The following is a 17851-nucleotide window of genomic DNA, read 5'->3' as shown; positions in this document are numbered from 1 at the left end:
TCCACTATTTGAACTGTTCTGTTATTTCTTCCTGACGTGTTACGTTCAATGGCTCTGAGCACTATGGGACTTAACGTCTGAGGTCATCAGTCCCCTAGAACTTAGAACGACTTAAACCTAACTAACCTAAGGACATAACACACATCCATGCCCGAGGCAGGATTCGAACCTGCGACCGTAGCAGTCGCGCGGTTCCGGACTGCGCGCCTAGAACCGCTAGACCACCGCGGCCGGCGTGTTACGTTCGAGATGATATCTACTGTCTGGTTCATTCATGATAATCTACTGTTGTGGATGAGTCTGCTGTTGGTAAGACCGACTGTTATTAAACGTGCACTGAAAATTGTGCTCATTATTTTTACGTCTGTCATGATAGTCATTGCTATATGGTGCATTGCGATAGGAATTGAAATGGTGTGTTTTCTGTACGTACTGATTTCCTTGTTGCTGTGCGTTACTATTTGTTGGAGCTGACGCCATGCGTGTAGGCGGCGAAACATTAAAGCTTGGTTGACCTTGTACATTACATTGTTGGTTAGGCATGCTAACCAGCTGGCTTTCATGCTGTTGCGATGAAAAACGTCTATTGTTACCAAAATGTGGTTCCTGTTGCTGATAATTTTGACGATACTGATAATTGAAATTTTGTCTGTTATTAAAGTTCTCGTGGTTGTCATTTCTGGAGCGTCTAATGAAATTGTCACTTTCGGTAAAATTTTTCATATCAGGTTTTCTTTACACGTTCATAATTAGAGATAGATCGATAGTTGAAGAGCTGTTTTAATAGATATAAAGGATAGTAGAAGAGAAGGCAGCAGTGCAGAAAACTAAAGATAAAACAGCACTACTACGGCTCGGGGCCATGTGCACGCTACGGCACATATTCATTAAAGCGTAATGAATCCCCTGAGGTCAATTACACGCTGCAAATAAATTTTAGTTTCTGCATTCTCCTCATGAATTTTCAGTCTCCAACTTTGTCCGATTACGAAACCATTTTGTTGGCGCTGTCCTATACAGAGAGGAATGTTCGTCATAAGAAAATAAGAGAAATCAGAGCCGGAACGGAAAGATTAATGTGTTCGTTTTCCGCGCGTGCTGGTCGAGAGTGGAAAGGTAGAGAAATAGGTGGTTCGATCAACCTTCCGCCAGGCACTTAGTTGTAAATTGCAGAATAGTCATGAACATGTAAATATACCGAGTCACCTGCCCGAACTGGCACGAGTCATTCCGTCTCCTGGTGGTTTGCGGTGACAGTGTTGTGGCTCGTCGGTGTAATCGCCCATACATACGAGCATACATTCCCTCTCTCTCTATCTTTTTGTCTCTCTCCCTCACACACACACACACACACACACACACACACGCACATATATTAGCTGCTAATGACTCACCATATGCACCAGGATGCGAAAGAAAACGAATGTCCTGGAGGTGACGAGATCAACTTCTCCGAAATGTATGTGTTACACTTCACAAAGTAGACATCATCGACATTCCATTGCGACCGTTACGTTGCACCATGATACTGTATTATAAATGGCGCCCTACAGTGATCACGAAAGTACACACCATAAAGATAGAGGGCAAACACCTTCGGAGTTACCGACGGTACAGGACGTTCAGTTAGGAATACACTCCCGAAGAATGCATATAGACTCATACTTGTGTAACAGATGGAATGTGATGGCATGCAACCGCATGCGAAACAGTCTACTGTAGAGCTTATTGTGAAACTGGCTATCCTCTGAGGCATAGCTGCAGATAGGGTAACAGTATATTTAATCAGCATGGAGAAAAAAGCAGACATCGAGCGATAGAATTTGTCCAGTGGTTCAAGGTAATATGAACTGCAATGTCACCCTTTTCCGGAGGGTTAGTTTGCACTAAAAGAGTATGATTTTTATACGCAGGCCAGGAATCAATCGAAGAAAGTTATTTTGACCAGCTGTTGGCCAAAATCAGTGTTCATACCATAGGTGTAGTTCTCGTACGGCCACTTTCTCACTCTACTTTGCAGTGACGTAAATATTCCCTACTGCCCTTGCAAGATCACGCACACGAGGAAAAAACGTAGATGGCAGAGCCCCTCCAACTTCTCGTAGCACAATAAATAACTTTCAAGTCAGTTTACCATCTAGATTAACAGTTAGCATTATTGTGTAAGAATGCGCTGAAGCACTGAAGTTAATTGAACTTGATACAACTGTCTAGTGCCTCTAATTTCTAGGGCTCCTTTCATACGCATTTCCTCTTCAAATCTCAGTTGAAGATAAATTCGTCATTGAACGTTGGGATACGTTTATTTATGTCACCTATAAATCTGTGGGCCGATATCGCAGTTTGCTGTGCATCGCCAAGTTGACGCTTTGTTTGCCATTTAGTTATCTTATGTCTTCCAATTTTGAAGCAGTATTTCTAGCTACGTAACCACCCGCTGCTTCCATCGAAATCACTGCAATCTACGTCACGCGCCATTTCATCTGCATAAGCTCATCCTGTAAACTGTATCGAGCATCCTTGACACGTGTAAACAACGTTTTTTGTAACAACTGCGCCTTGTCCTCCGTTCAATATCGGCAGCTTTTTAAGGCACTACACGTCATGTTGCTGCGGATTTATTGTAATCTGTTAGTTGTTCTTTTCTTATTATGCTCTGGTTTATCTTCCGTGTACGTAATTACGTTTAGTACGCGCTCCTTGGCCAATGATCGTCCTTTCCTACGTCTCACTGAAGACAGGGTTTATGGCACCGTGTGTGACATGATGGCTCAACACCTGTTTCAGTATCACTTTCACTTGTTAAGCACATACCGTCATCATTGACTCCTCACGTACATTGTCTGCACACTCGAGCGTATACGACACCCCAGATTTTACTGACTTATCTTGCACAAACGTTAATATTTCATATACTACCACTTTCCCTCCGTGCGAAATTCCTTGGGTTCCTTCTTGCCGAAATGTCAACTTCAGCAACTGTCGTTGTAGGTATGATGCAATGTTTGCTTTGTTTATCGTTGCCGTTGCTCTGCTTTGTATCAACACCACTAGCATTGTAACATTGTTATGAGATACTCGTCAACCAGGAACTTCAACATGTACGCTCCGTAGCCTCATGCTGTGCTCACCATTGGATACCTCCAGTACCGCCCCCTGTTTCATTTAGCAGCCAATATTGTGGTTGCGTGATAGACGCTACGTTGCTCGTGGAATACTGTAAACATCATTGGCCTTTGCGACCTGACACTCAAGGGCTTCCTTGTTACCATAAGATTGTCAGATCAACCCATCAGACACAAAATACGAGCCACATTCATTCGAACAGGATAACATATTTGTCCAAGCCCTTGTGCGAGTTGGCACGGGAAACCTCTTTCAACAGTCTGTCCTTCATTAGTATAACCAATACGCCAATAACGGCGTAAGTATTCAGGTACACAGTTGACAACTGCACACTCTCAGGACACAGCTAAAAGTTTAGGAACAATCATGAGGTCATTACAACAGGAGCTAATTTTGCTACGGTTTAGGCTCGAGATCAATTGCTTTGTGTAATGACACCTTTCATATCAAGTTACTTAAAGTCATATATTTTGTATTGTGGGTTGGCAGGAGAGCCAACATCGTGTTATTGGAGGAAGCCGAAAGGACGCGTTTTAGCTCACGCAGGCTGGCGTGAGGTCTGGAACAGGACAAGGAAATTAGAATTTAGAAAAACGGACGTAGCTGGTGGAATAACTTTAATCCATTAATGATGAGCGTCGCTCTTGACTGTACATAATTCACAATATCAATAGTAACTGAACATAGCGCCTTGCTAGGTCGTAGCAAATGACGTAGCTGAAGGCTATTCTAACTATCGTCTCGGCAAATGAGAGCGTATTTTGTCAGTGAACCATCGCTAGCAAAGTCGGTTGTAACACTGGGGCGAGTGCTAGGAGGTCTCTCGAGACCTGCCGTGTGGCGGCGCTCGGTCTGCAATCACTGATAGTGGCGACACGCGGGTCCGACGTATACTAACGGACCGCGGCCGATTTAAAGGCTACCACCTAGCAAGTGTGGTGTCTGGCGGTGACACTACATTTTATAAACCCTCGACGCTAATTTTGTAAAGGCCTCGTCGCTACTGCTGTGGAGACCGAGTTGCCACTGTTGTTACGGTAGGTCGAGTTTATGAGTTCGTGAAACGGCTTCTGGTGCGGTACACCGCACCCTGCGAAGATAATTTCTCCCTGCCACTGTTACACAGCTGCGCCTCAGGGTCAGGTAACATGATAGGAGGACGAAGGCTCTAAGGCACTCCACCAAATTAGTAACAAAATCACACCAACGCGTTAAAACGTTTATTTATCTTTGTGATTTGTTGAATAATGAAGTCTGCGACACCGCATGACATATAACACAAAAAAAACCTCAATCGCTAAGTGCAAATAATCGTAGGTAAACTTCACAGTACAGAGCATATGCAATTTACAAGTTCTGATAGTTCACTAAACGACGTTCCGTGTCTAAATCAGTCCTGGATGGTGATCTATAAACAGTTGGGGGAGAGCTGCTTTTCTCTCTTTCTTGAAGGCTTCTGGTGGATTGTACTCGGCCGGCAGCTCTCCGAGGCGAAGCCGGTATTGTCGTCAGCGCCGCCCGTGGTGCAAGTGGAACTCGGGCAAGAGGCGAGTCTCTATGGCAATGGCATCAGCTAGCATCTTTGTACCTGTGGAGCTTTTTCCCTGGCTGTGTCTTGTTCATACGACACAGTAATATGAACTTCCAATACATATCCCAGACTAACACAATCCACTCAAAATGATGGCCTGTGTTCGACGTCAACATGCATAACCACCCACAGGCGGCATATGACAGCACCAGCAGTGGAGGGTATACACCACATGACGGCATAAGTGGAAAACAGTGCTGTCGTCTCTGTAATTAGAAAAGGGAGCTATTTAACTGACGTCCAAAAGGTCTTTGTTATTGGCTTTCGGACCAAACGTGCAAACATTTCCGAAACGGCTAAGGTTGTGAAAAGTTCGAGTTGTTAAAGTAGGCCATGCATCCCAAAATGCAACCCAAAACGACGCTGAGGAAATAGTGGTGCACGAAGGACAGTAGATGATAGGGGTGAACGTTGCCTGCGGAGATTTGTACAGGATAGTGGACACATGCTGCTGTAGAACAGCTGACCGCCCAGACGAACCAAGGGGCTATCAAGAGTGCGTCCTCAACGACCGTTCAGCGAATGTTGGTGTGTTTGGGCCTCCGCAGCAGGTGCCTGGTTCACACACCCGTGCTGACTGATGCTCATCGACAACGGAGGATGGAAATCGCACGGCAGTACCGCTACTGGAAGCCACTGTAGGCGATACGTGGCCTTTCGAGGTTAATCAGGTTTTATGTTCCATTGTGCAGTTGGCATTGGCGCGTACGGGGTGAAAGATCTGAAAGCAGACATCCTGTAATAACGTTATGGTCTGGGTAGCGTGGCTGATGCATTCCCTGGATGATCTCGACATTCTGGAAGGCATAGTCGACAACACAAGTTTGCATCTATCCTAGGGGACAGCGTCCAAAGTTGCACGCAGCTTGTTCTTCCTCGGCACACTGGCATCCGCCCGTTGGAAAATTCGACGTGTCACACAGCTCACTGTGTATGTCCGTGATTTGAAGAGCACGCCTGTCTCACCTAAACAGGTGTTAGTGTTACAATGCCAGGCCGACCCTTGGAAACTTCTGAGCGCCGTTCCTTGTGTGTTATGTAGTAATATCCCTGTTTGGATTTCAGTTATTTGGTTGATGTGTGGCTTTCAGCCGAGTACCAGTATCTGTTAAATCAATGTTCTTGCCTTGCCCTTAAGGCATGACATTGTTGTATTTTTATATGGGGCTTTCAGTCGAATTTTACTGCAGCTGCAGAGGATGGCTTCCTACTGTACTGCGTATTTCCGAGCGTAAAAGCTGACGGCAAAAATTACGCGCATTATAATTTCAATCACCAAATGAGCCAAAAAATATAACAGACAATAATCAGCCGTGCACAGCTCGTGTCCATCCCATTAATCGTTTGTCATCTTCTATTACGGTAGTGCCGCCTCGTTTTCTTATTCCATTTACTGGCGTCACTAACTTCCTGTGTTAGTTGCCCGTGAGTGGCAGCAGCAGCGCGTATCGATTAGCGCAATGTCATACCATCTCTGGAGCGACCGATAGTATTTCCGGACCATCGTGTGTCAGGTAGTCAGTGAGTGGGAGACTCACCAGCAGTGCAGTCGCGACAGAGCAGCAGTCGCGGGCGGACCAGCAGTCCAGTCAGTCGGTTGGCGTGGAGCAGCAAGCAAGCAACCGTCACAGAGAGTCGGGCTGGAGCCGCTGGCTGCGTGCACGCGCGGTTTGAGTGTGCGTTGCTGCTTGCTAGTGCTACGAAGTTCGTCGCCCACCGATCTTGGACACCTCACTTAACTTACTATCGACCCCCAACTGTTTACATTTCTTCGTTTGATCCTGGTTGTCGCTTTTGGGACATTCCCGTGAGCAACAACATGTGTGTATTTTAGTCGGCTAAGATTCCAGCCATCTTCCGGTGGAATTTAATTTATTCTCTCTTATGGAAGTTCACCAGCAGTATATTCTGCCTTGTGGCCGTTGACGTTCCGGCTACCTGCCCTGGTCGTTGACGCAATTTTAAGCAGTGTATTCTCCTCGGCATGTTGTTGCTGTCCAGCACGGCGTGTAGTTCGACAGGTGAGACGTTGTTTGTCGTTGTGGGCGCCAGTATTCTGTGTGTAGTGTATTGAAATCTTGTGATCGTTTTGCTGGTTGCGTGGAGCGGAATTGATTTGTTTGATTGGTCGGTCGGCAGCCTGTCGGTTGGTTTGCCTCCGGATTAAGAAGTCACTGGACAGGCTGTGGGTCTCACCTAAGTGGGTGTTAGTGTTAAAATCCCAGGCTGACCCTTGGAAGCTTTTGAGCGCCCTTCCATGTGTGTTTGTAGTAATTTCCCTGTTTGGATTTTAGTTATTTGCTTGATGTGTGGCTTTCAGCCCAGTATAAATATCTGTTAAATTAATATTCTTGTCTAGCTCTTAAGGCATGAGATTGTTATGCACTACTGGCAATTAAAATTGTTGCACCACGAAGATGACGTGCTACATACCAAGTAGATGCTGTGATATGCAAATGATTAGCCTTTCAGAGCATTCACACAAGGTTGGCACCGGTGGCGTCACCTACAACGTGCTGACATGAGGAAAGTTTCCAACCGATTTCTCATACACAAACAGCAGTTGACCAGCGTTGCCTGGTGAAACGTTGTTGTGATGCCGCGTGTAAAGAGAAGAAATGCACATAATCACGTTTCTGACTTTCATAAAGGTCGGATTGCAGCCTATCGCGATTGCGGCTTATCGTATCGCGACATTGCTGCTCGTGTAGGTCGAGATCCAATGACTGTTAGCAGAATATGGAATCGGTGGGTTCAGGAGGGTAATACGGAACGCCGTGCTGGATCCCAACGGCCTCGTATCATTAGCAGTCGAGATAACAGGCATCTTGTTCGCATGGCTGTAACGGATCATGCAGCCACGTCTTGGTCCCTGAGTCTACAGATGGGGGCGTTTGCAAGACAACAACCATCAGCACGTACAGTTCGACGACGTTTGCAGTAACATGGACTATCAGCTCGGAGACCGTGGCTGCGGTTACCCTTGACGCTGAATCACAGACAGGAGCGCCTGCGATGGTGTACTCAACGACAAACCTGGGTGCACCAATGGCAAAACGTAATTTTTTCGGATGAATTCAGGTTCTGTTTACAGCATCATGTTGGTCGCATCAGTGTTGGCGACTTCGCGGTGAACGCACATTGGAAGCGTGTATTCGTCATGACCATACTGGTGTATCACCCGGCGTGATGGTATTGGGTGCCACTGGTTACACGTCTTGATCACCTCTGGTTCGCACTGACGGCACTTTGAACAGTGGACGTTACATTTCAGATGTGTTGCGACCCGTGGTTCTACCCTTCAATCGATCCCTGCGAAACCCTACATTTCAGCAGGATAATGCACGACAGCATGTTGCAGATCCTGTACGGGCCTTTCTGGATGGTCACCCATCCAAGTGCCGTCCAGGTCCGACAGCGCTTAACTTCGGTGATCTGACGGGAACCGGTGTATCCACTGCGGCAAGGCCGTTGCCGATGACGTATAACGGCATCTCAAATATCACAAAGGCCAACAATAAAGTGTATCAGGAAATTGACGGTCAGAAGGAGATTCTAGAAATATGACCTGGTGCCTACGACATTGATGATTTAAACGAAGTCTTAAAACACTCTGAAAAAGGAATTGAACTAAGCACAAACATCAATACTCTTAAATCTTAAATACGAACAGAGAATGCGACGATCGACTTTAGGCAGAAAGATTCAAAAGTTTCTCTGTTAGGTTTTGCGAAAGACCGTGTTTTGGTGAAGGATTCCAGTACATTTTACTCATCAGATTAGGCTGTGGTAACACTACCAGTCAGCACAATCCACGTTGAGTGTAACATAGATGCAAACTCATATCACAACGATAAGTTGATTCACTCTATTTACGGATTCTTCCCTACAGTTGGAACTGGGTATAAAATAGATCAGACCTACACAAACGCCATGTACCACCCGGTGGAAGTTTAGACTTTGGACTACCTTGAGTTACGTGTTGTGGATCAGAATGATCGATTTGTCGACTTTCGGGGGGAAGATATCATTCTACGTCTACATCTAAGACAAGATGGGGGTAAGGTATAAAGCTAGCACGCAGGGCTCATATTCATTGTGTCACAGCATCGCAAGGTGATAACATGCATTATTTACGAGTTCCTTATTTCAATTGATCCCAAGCCGTGAGATGACGTTTTCAACGTACCGCAGTCAGTCAAGTATGATGATCGGATTATACGTCATGAATTCCCGTCGCATAAGCGCTACACCTCAAAAACATTTAACAAAAATTATGAAATTCGGATTGTTATTCAACACCAGGACACTTGAACACTACCTTGCAAGAGCATCTTACATCTGGACTGCACATTTAAGGCAACTGATGGCGCTGCGGTAACACTCTCGAAGCTGACACGTAATGCGCCAGCATTCCTGTTTCAAGAGATTCGTTATGAACTAAACGGAATAGAAATCGAGCACACACGTTCAGCCGGACTAGTATCAACCCTTCAGACGTGCTTTTCAGCCTCAACCTCCGATCTGAACAGCTTGGAAAATGTGAGCTGCTTCATAGACGGACTAGATGTCGGATAAAGTCGATTTACTGCTCGCTTCCATTTTTAATGTAGGAGGCTATGGGTGCACTCGTCGACTGAATGAGTGCATCGAATACAGCTATTACAACTCCCCCGTCCTGCACTAACATTTCCTCATGCTCCTTCCACACCGACAACTGATTTCTCAGCCTGTTGTGACGGTAGCACCACACAAAGCCACTAATGCTGTAGGCAGATAATGAATTTAAACAAACTTCACAAATTTAAATAAATTTAATCAAATTCATACAAATTTAAGCAAATTATATTGGAATTTAATGGCATCATGAGCAGTCTCTAGTGCAGGCAACACTACATTAACCCCTCTTCAGCTGCAGGAGAAATATCTTAGAGCAAAATTCCCTCCAATGTTCGAAATTCCCACCCGTTTCGCAGGAGGATAACGCACATCATGCAAAAAAGTCGGAAAGGAAGGACCTGTAGAATTTCCTGCCATTATTCAAGCTTCCCAGCAGAGGGGGGCGTGGCACTTTCCCGCCAAAAGCCGCCATCTTGAATAATGGTACTCACGTCATCAGCTAACGTCACGGCCGCTATCTTGGATAACGATACTCGCGTCATCAGCTGACCTCACGGCCTCCACCTTGGATGACGTCAGTGGGGCCGCACCGGCCTAGTTCTCTTACTGACGTGATGTGTGGCTAATGAGCAGCCACTCAACCATGAAATCCAAGTTTTCTCATCTCCCGCCTAACTGACATAGTACTTGCATTGGATCCCGACACAGTTTGGAATTCTTGTGTGATGGTCTGGATAGATGCCTGCCTATTACACATTACGACCCTCGTCAACTGTCGGCAGTCTCTTGTCAGTCAACAGAGATGGTCGGCCTGTCCGCTTTTGTGTTGTACGTGTCGCTTCACGTTTCCACTTCACTGTCACATCGGAAACAATGGAGCTAGAGATGTTTAGGAGTGTGGAAATCTCTCGTGCAGACGTATGACACTAGTGACACCCAATCACCTGACCACGTTCGAATTCCATGAGTTCCATGGAGCTCCCCATTCTGCTCTCTCATGACGTCAGAGAGTACCGAGATTGCTGATCTACATCTACGTCTACATGGTTACTCTGCATTTCACTCTTAAGTGCCTGGCAGAGGTTCATCGAACCATTTTCATACTACTTCTCTACCATTCAACTCTCGAAAGGTGCGTGGAAAAAAGGAACACCTAGATCTTTCCGTTCGCGCTCTGGTTTCTCTTATTATCATGTTCATTTCTCCCTACGTAGACGGGTGTCAACAAAATATTTTCGCATTCGGAAGAGGAAGTTGGTGACTGAAATTTCATAAATGGATCTCGCCGTAAAGAAAACTGCCTTTGTTTCAGTGACTGCCACCCCAACTCTCGTATCATATCAGTGACGCTCTCACCCCTATTGCGCGACAACACGAAACGAGCTGCCCTTCTTTTCACTTTTTCGCTGTCCTCCGTCAATCCTACCTGGTAAATATTCGATACCGCGTAGCAATATTCCAGCAGGAGACAGACAAGTGTAATGTAGGCTGTCTCTTTAGTGGGTTTGTCGCATCTTCTGGGTGTTCTGCCAACAAAGTGCAGTGTTTGTTTCGCCTTCCCCACAATACTATCTATGTGGTCTTTCCAATTTAAGTTGCTCTTAATTTTAATCAATAGGTATTTAGTCGAATTGACAGCCCTTAGATTTGTTCGATTTATCGTATACCCGTAATTTATCGGAATTCCATTAGCACCCATGTGGATGACCTCGCACTTTTCTTTGTTCAGTGCCAATTGCCACTTCTCGCAGCATACAGAAATTCTCTCTAGATTATTTGTAGTTGGAATTGATCGTCTGATGATTTTACTACATGGTAAATTACAGCGTCATCTGCAAACAATCTAAGGGGGCTACTCAGATTATCACCTAGATCATTTGTGTAAATCAGGAACAGCAGAGGGCCTATGACACTACCTTGCGGAATGCCAGATATCACTTCTGTTTACTCTATGATTTACCGTCTATCACTACAAACTGTGACCTCTTTGAGAGGAAATCACGAATTCAGCCACACAACTGAGACGATACTCCATACGCACGCCATGTGATTAATAGTCGCTTGTGAGGAGCGGTACAAAATATTTCTGAGATCCCTTGTCAATAACACACATTATTTCATTGGAATAAAGAGCTAGCTGCGTTGCAGAAGAACGATATTTTCTGTTTCCGTGTTGGTTATGTATCTTTAAGTCATTTTCTTCACGGTGATTCATAATGTTCGAGTACAGTATATGCTCCAAAATCGTATTGCAAATTGAGGTCAGTAATATGGGTCCGTAATTCAGTGAGTTGGTCCTATTTCCTTTCTTGAATATTGGTGTGACCTGTGCTACTTTCCAGTCTTTAGGAACAGACCTTTCGTCAAATGAGCGGTTGTATATGATTACTAAGAAAAACGCTATTTTGCCTGCATAATCTGAAAGGAACCTGACTGGTATACCATCTGGACCGGAAGACGTGTCTTTCTTAAGTCATTTTACTTGTTTCGCAACACCTAAGATATCTACTTTTAAGTCACTCATGCTAACAGCTGTTCTGGTTTCAAATTCTGGAACATTTACTTCGTCTTCTTTCGTGAAAGAATAACGGAAAATTATATTCATTAACTCCTCTTTAGTGACACTATGATCGGTAACATTTCCATCGCTATCGCGGAATGACGGTATTGACTGTTTTTGCCACTGGTGTACTTTACATACGACCAGAATCTCTTTGAGTTTTCTACCATTTCTTGAGTCAATGTTTCTTTGTGGAAACTATTAAAAGCATCTCGCAGTGACGTACGCACTAAATTTCGAGCTTCCGTGAAACTTAGCCAGTCTTGGGGACTTCGCTTTCTTCTGAATTTGGCATGCTTTTTTCGTTGCTTCTACAACAGTGTTCTAACGTGTTTTGTGTACTGTGGTGGATCAATCCCGTCTCTTATTAACTTATTCAGTATGAATCTATGTACTGCTGTCGATACTGTATCTTTGAATTTGAGCCATATCTGGTCTACACTTACATAATTAGCTTGGACGGAATGGAGACTCTCTCTTAGGAAGGCATCGACTGAATTTTATCTGCTGTTTTAAAGAGATATATTTTGGGTTTATTTTTAGTGGTTTTCGTTGATATGGTTTTAAGCCTCGCTGCAATGACCTTCTGTTGACTAAGCCCTGTATCCGTCATGACGCTCTCTGTTAGATCAGGCTTATTTGTCGCTAAGAGGTCAAGTGTGTTTTCTCAAACATTTACAATTCGTGTGGGCTCATGAACTAATTGTGCAAAGTAATTCTCAGAGAAAGTATTTAGTACAATTTCGGAAGATGTTTTCTGTCTTCTACCGGCTTTCAACGTGTACTTTCGCCAACAAATCTGGGGTAAATTGAAGTCTCCACCAATTATAACTGTATGAGTGGAGCACTTATTTGTAATGAGATTCAAGTTTTCTTTGAACTTTTCAGCTATTATATCATCTGAGTCGGTGGGAGGGGGGGGGGTGTCGGTTGAAGGAGCCAATTATTATTTTGGTACGGCTGTTGAGTATAACCTCTACCCATAGTAATTCACGGGAACTACCTATTTCAACTTCACTACAAGATAAACTACTACCAACAGACACAAACACACTACCACCTACTGTATTTAATCTATCGTTTCTGAACACGGTTTGCATCTTTGTAAGAATTTCGGCAGAATTCATCTCCGCCTTTAGACAGCTTTCTGTTCCTATAACGATTTCAGCTTCAGTGTTTTATATCAGCGCTTGAAGCTCTGGTAGTTTTCCAACACAGCTACGAAAATTTACAACTACAATACCGACTGCTGCTAGGAGTACCTGGCAGTACGTGGCAGCAAAATGCACCTAATATGAAAAACCTATGTTTTTGGGGGTGTCCCAAGTGTACATTGTCACGGTGGTTCATTTATGGTATATAAATCAAAGGCCAGCATTTTTTAATACGTGGTTAATTCGTCTAGCTGAATCTTTGCTATGTGTATACAAACCAGATACACTGACATAGTATTGAAACAATCAAGAAGAGATATTTTCTACAGATATTTATTAAAAAACTTTAGTTATCTACAGCACACTCTGGTAACAAATAGTAATCTGCTTTCTGCATAACAATGAGCTGTTTAGGGCAATGTGTATTAATTATAACGAAAGATCGTCTTTAATACTAAGACAATACACACTATATATTGCACTGTCATTTATCTTGGTTCGGTCAGTTACCAAAGCATCGTACATGGCTCGTTAATCTCTAACGTAAGGGGAACCAACCAACCGAGTCCTGTAAGTACAGATTAGAAGTAGTGTAGGCGACAAATTTGGTGCTACAAAAATGCGAAAGCCCATGGACTATACAATTTTCTTCCATTGTTGCTCAGAGCGATGATGACGTGGTCTGATCACCCAAATCAACGTCACACAGTCTTTCTTGTGAGTAGTGGACATAGGTGTCATTGTACGTTTTAAAATCATGTTCTGTGTTTTCTCGACGTATCATTCTGCAACTGACTTCTGTTTGCGAGCAGCAACGAAAGTCGCTTACAGTGGTTAAGTAGGAGATCTTTTGATTTTTTGGCACAATAAGCTTTACAGGTCTTCGCTGAACAGCTGCAAAATTCTCAAGTCTACAATTCTTCTAACGTTTCATCTAGAGAATAGCAAAGCTACAAAACACCTAGCCACATCTCTCTGACAAATATTCCTACTGTGAACATCCACGATCATACAGTAAGGACTTATGTCCCTACATTAACGTATACGCAAAGAAAACATATTCGGCATAATGTGGTTCTATTTACATATATGTGTACTGAGAGCATAGGCATCCTCGTTGGAACGTGAGAAGTATGTATTCCACATAGATTCCTCAGTGAAGGTCATCAGCTTCAGCGTGTAAGGCTTAGATCTATTTCGGCTGATAAGTTCTGCCATCTTTTCTAAGCGTGCCTCTGACTTCGTTGGTCTGTCGTTTTGTACAACCGGAGCTCTCTTGAGTAGTCTAGATTAGCACTTCCGTTGCAAGTACTATAACAAGTTAGTTGTTCTTGTGTCTCATCATTCCGCCAATTATGCCTTAAACTCCCAGATCTTCTTGCTTGTCTTATGAATACCAAGAGCATTTTTCTCCTATATGTGCATACCTTGGTTGGATCTGATAGTTAAAGTTTCGCTCCCATATAGTAATAATGGTTACACAATTACATTATACAAACTAAACAGAAATTCTTCCCATACTTTGTGAAACAGTCAGAACTCTAGTGTATCCATGAATTGTCTAAATCTGCCAAGTTTGATGTGTGGGGCCTGTTTTGTGGCATACGTTATGTAAAACCACAAATACGTGAACTCCGAGACTTAGTCAACTATTTTGTTGTGTTTGTTAATTATAAACATTAAGTAATTGATAGTATCTGCTTATCAGTATTTTAGAACATACTTCATAGTAAAAGTTCAGTAATCTTATGTCTATGAAAGCGGAGTATAGCTTCTGCTACCATTCTTAAAAACTGACTATGCTTCCTCCATTCTTCAGTATTTAACTAACATATTTTTATAGAATGTATTAATCTGTGTATAGAAGTTACTAAGGTATTGTATATTAAGTGAGCTCCATGTTTTTATTATCAGTTCCTGATGGTTTTCTGTTCTTTCTTTCATTAAATACCTCCAGCAGTTCTTATCTTGTCAAATTGTCAACACGGTTCGTGGCAGTACTCATTACGAGAATTTCCCTCTTTACAGGAAGACTATAACTTTTTAAAATAATCTAATATCACTCATTGTAATATTCGTTTGGTTTGAAGAATTAGTAAACAATGCGGCACCTCTACAGCAAAGAAGTTGAAGCGTTAGTGCTGTGTTCCACAGCAGTTTCATGACGATATAAAAATGTTCCAGTGTGACGTCAGCTTAATTAGTACGACGAATTTCAACTGACTAAAATGGCGTCCGGTGGTAACTTTCAAGGCGTCCTCCTCATCCAAGTAACTTACTTCTCAGCGTTCAGTGTCTTAGTGCTGGCTGCGACACCTGGAAGAGAACCGCCCCTGTAAATGTTCTGCAGAAGAAAGACTAAATTTTTCACAAATCAAACAAACTAAAATACTAATGGCGGTTCTTATAGTTCATTGCTGATACTCAAAGGAAAGTGGAGGACGTAATAACGTGAGCACACATGAATTAACATGAACATCCAGGTGGTTTAAAGCAGGTCGAAAGCGTGTGTGCATTGGTCTGTGTAAAATGTGAATATATGCTAACGATTCATTACACACACACACACAGAGAGAGAGAGAGAGAGAGAGAGAGAGAGAAAGCTTAGTTCCGTAATAGATACTATTTTTTCCCAGAACTGGCTACAGTGCTTTGAATGTAACTGTAGTGAAAGGCAAATACGACATTTAGTTTCATTTAAATATACGTCTAGTAGATTACATGTACTGTTATTTTTCTTAGTAAGGGCGTTGGCACCTGAACGATGATATTTCGTGCTATGAACAATGCATGTCTTATTGAACGAAAAGGTTACCTAAAATATTATCATCAGGTTTCGATGTGCCCTTTTCTTTCTATATGGCCATGGGAGCCATTGCAAATGATTATATGACATAACAAAAGATTAATGAAACGCTTCAATGGGTTTTACATGTTTTAAACTTTACCTTTCCCTCCTACTTAACCACTTACTTCTGTGTGGATAAAGCTATTGCCATATATACCATTACAGAAACGCCACTATGGATTGCACGTTTCTTCTGACGTTCTCTTTTCTACATGCGCACAACAGTAAGGAACAGTTTAAACGTCTACTCTTCGGACAAGATGAAATCCATCCCTTGTTAGATAGTCTTGGATTTCTAATCCTTGCAACACTGTAAAATGTACGTTACTGTAGCTGGTTAGAGGTGCAATGACAGTTACTGTTCGCTGGAAGCCGTTTTGGTGCTTGTCAGAATGCACTTAGTTCTCACCTAGTCAATCAAAATTTTGTAAGATTATTTTGCATGAACACCATCATTACTAATAGGAAGAATAATTTAGGAAAGAATCCAATTTCACCATACGTACTTTTAACTCTTGGTTTAGTAATTGTGGTTGCTCTTTCACGTTTCCACTTCACAATCACATACACAACACCCGACTTGGACAGCTTTAATAGGTTTGAAACGTCGGTAATGTAATTGTTATTCACATTACGCACACTGACTGGACCACGTTAGAGGCCACTAACAGATCAGGTAGAACATTCTCTACGAAATAATGATAACGTTGGCCGTTGATCCTGAGTGGAAGAAAGTGAGACCCTTCCAAACTGTCATCAACTATGCCGGCCCAAATGTTGACAGAAAATCTTTGTTGATAACTTGCTTCCACAGGTGCGTGGGGATTGACGTCCGCCCATACACGCCTATTGTGAAAATTTACACTCTGATCTCGCTCAAACTCGTTGGAGAAAATGAGTTGTAAGACAGAAACAAAGCGTTTTCAGATCCATGTTAATATAAAATAATTTATGCCTCTGCATTTGAGGAATGTATCCTGCAATTTGTGCCGTACATTGTTGTTAGACGCTGTGTAATTGTCCACAGAAATCATTAAGCAGAAGATGTCAGTGCGTTTTCTGGGTATACGATAGATTCACTTACCGTGTAAGTGATCAGGAGCCAAAGTACCATAAAGTGCAGCTCTAGTATTCTCCGTTTGTGAGTTCGCCATTTAACAAAAGATCAGTATTAATAAAGTCAGGTTTTGTGCAGTTGGCGGTAAATGGTAAACGTGAACTTGAGAGTGACAGGGTGTGAGTGGATGAACGGTTAACGAAGATTTTGTCCTGTGAATTTTAGTATTTGAAACATTGTAGCTACCTCCATTTTGGCATGTTCTAGAGAGAGATCTGATAATAGCGCCCTTGAGAACTAGATACCTACGTCAGCATCGTTATGGGGATTCACGTTATATTCAACTGCTATTATTTTATTGTGGCAGAAAAGAAAAAATTGAAAGGAAAAAGTCAACAAAGAAACATATTTACAACAAATCTGGACCGAATGACTGCTGTGTTGGAGAAACATTGACAGGATATGCTATTAAAATTTATAGCCTCACATTTTGCCAGAAACTTCCTCGCTGTTGACTACAGTGAATTTTTCTTCATACCACATACTTCCCACACAAAACGAAATGTGTTTCAAGTACGTGGAATAACGTGAAAAATAAGACAGTACATCCTTTCCAATAATTCTCAGTTACTGTGACGGTCTCGTACGTACAAGAACGTAATGACATGAGTGCTATATCCCACACTGAATATCACGTTTTTGTGACGTTACTGGATCTACTGTCAGCACAATTTCGGCGACAGCCCAGCAGTAACTGTTTTTCCTGTCACGCTCTCTCACGCAATGGAGAACTCTGCTGTGCCACCACATCGCCTTATATGGTAAGGACGTATAATAGTAACACAATATATAAAGTTTCACGTACCATTATTTGTAACTAATTATGAACTTTACT

The sequence above is a fragment of the Schistocerca nitens genome, chromosome 5 (assembly GCF_023898315.1).
Source record: "Schistocerca nitens isolate TAMUIC-IGC-003100 chromosome 5, iqSchNite1.1, whole genome shotgun sequence".
NCBI lineage: Eukaryota > Metazoa > Arthropoda > Insecta > Orthoptera > Acrididae > Schistocerca > Schistocerca nitens.
The sequence above is the reverse complement of the archived record's forward strand: the minus strand, read 5'-3'. Positions refer to the sequence as shown.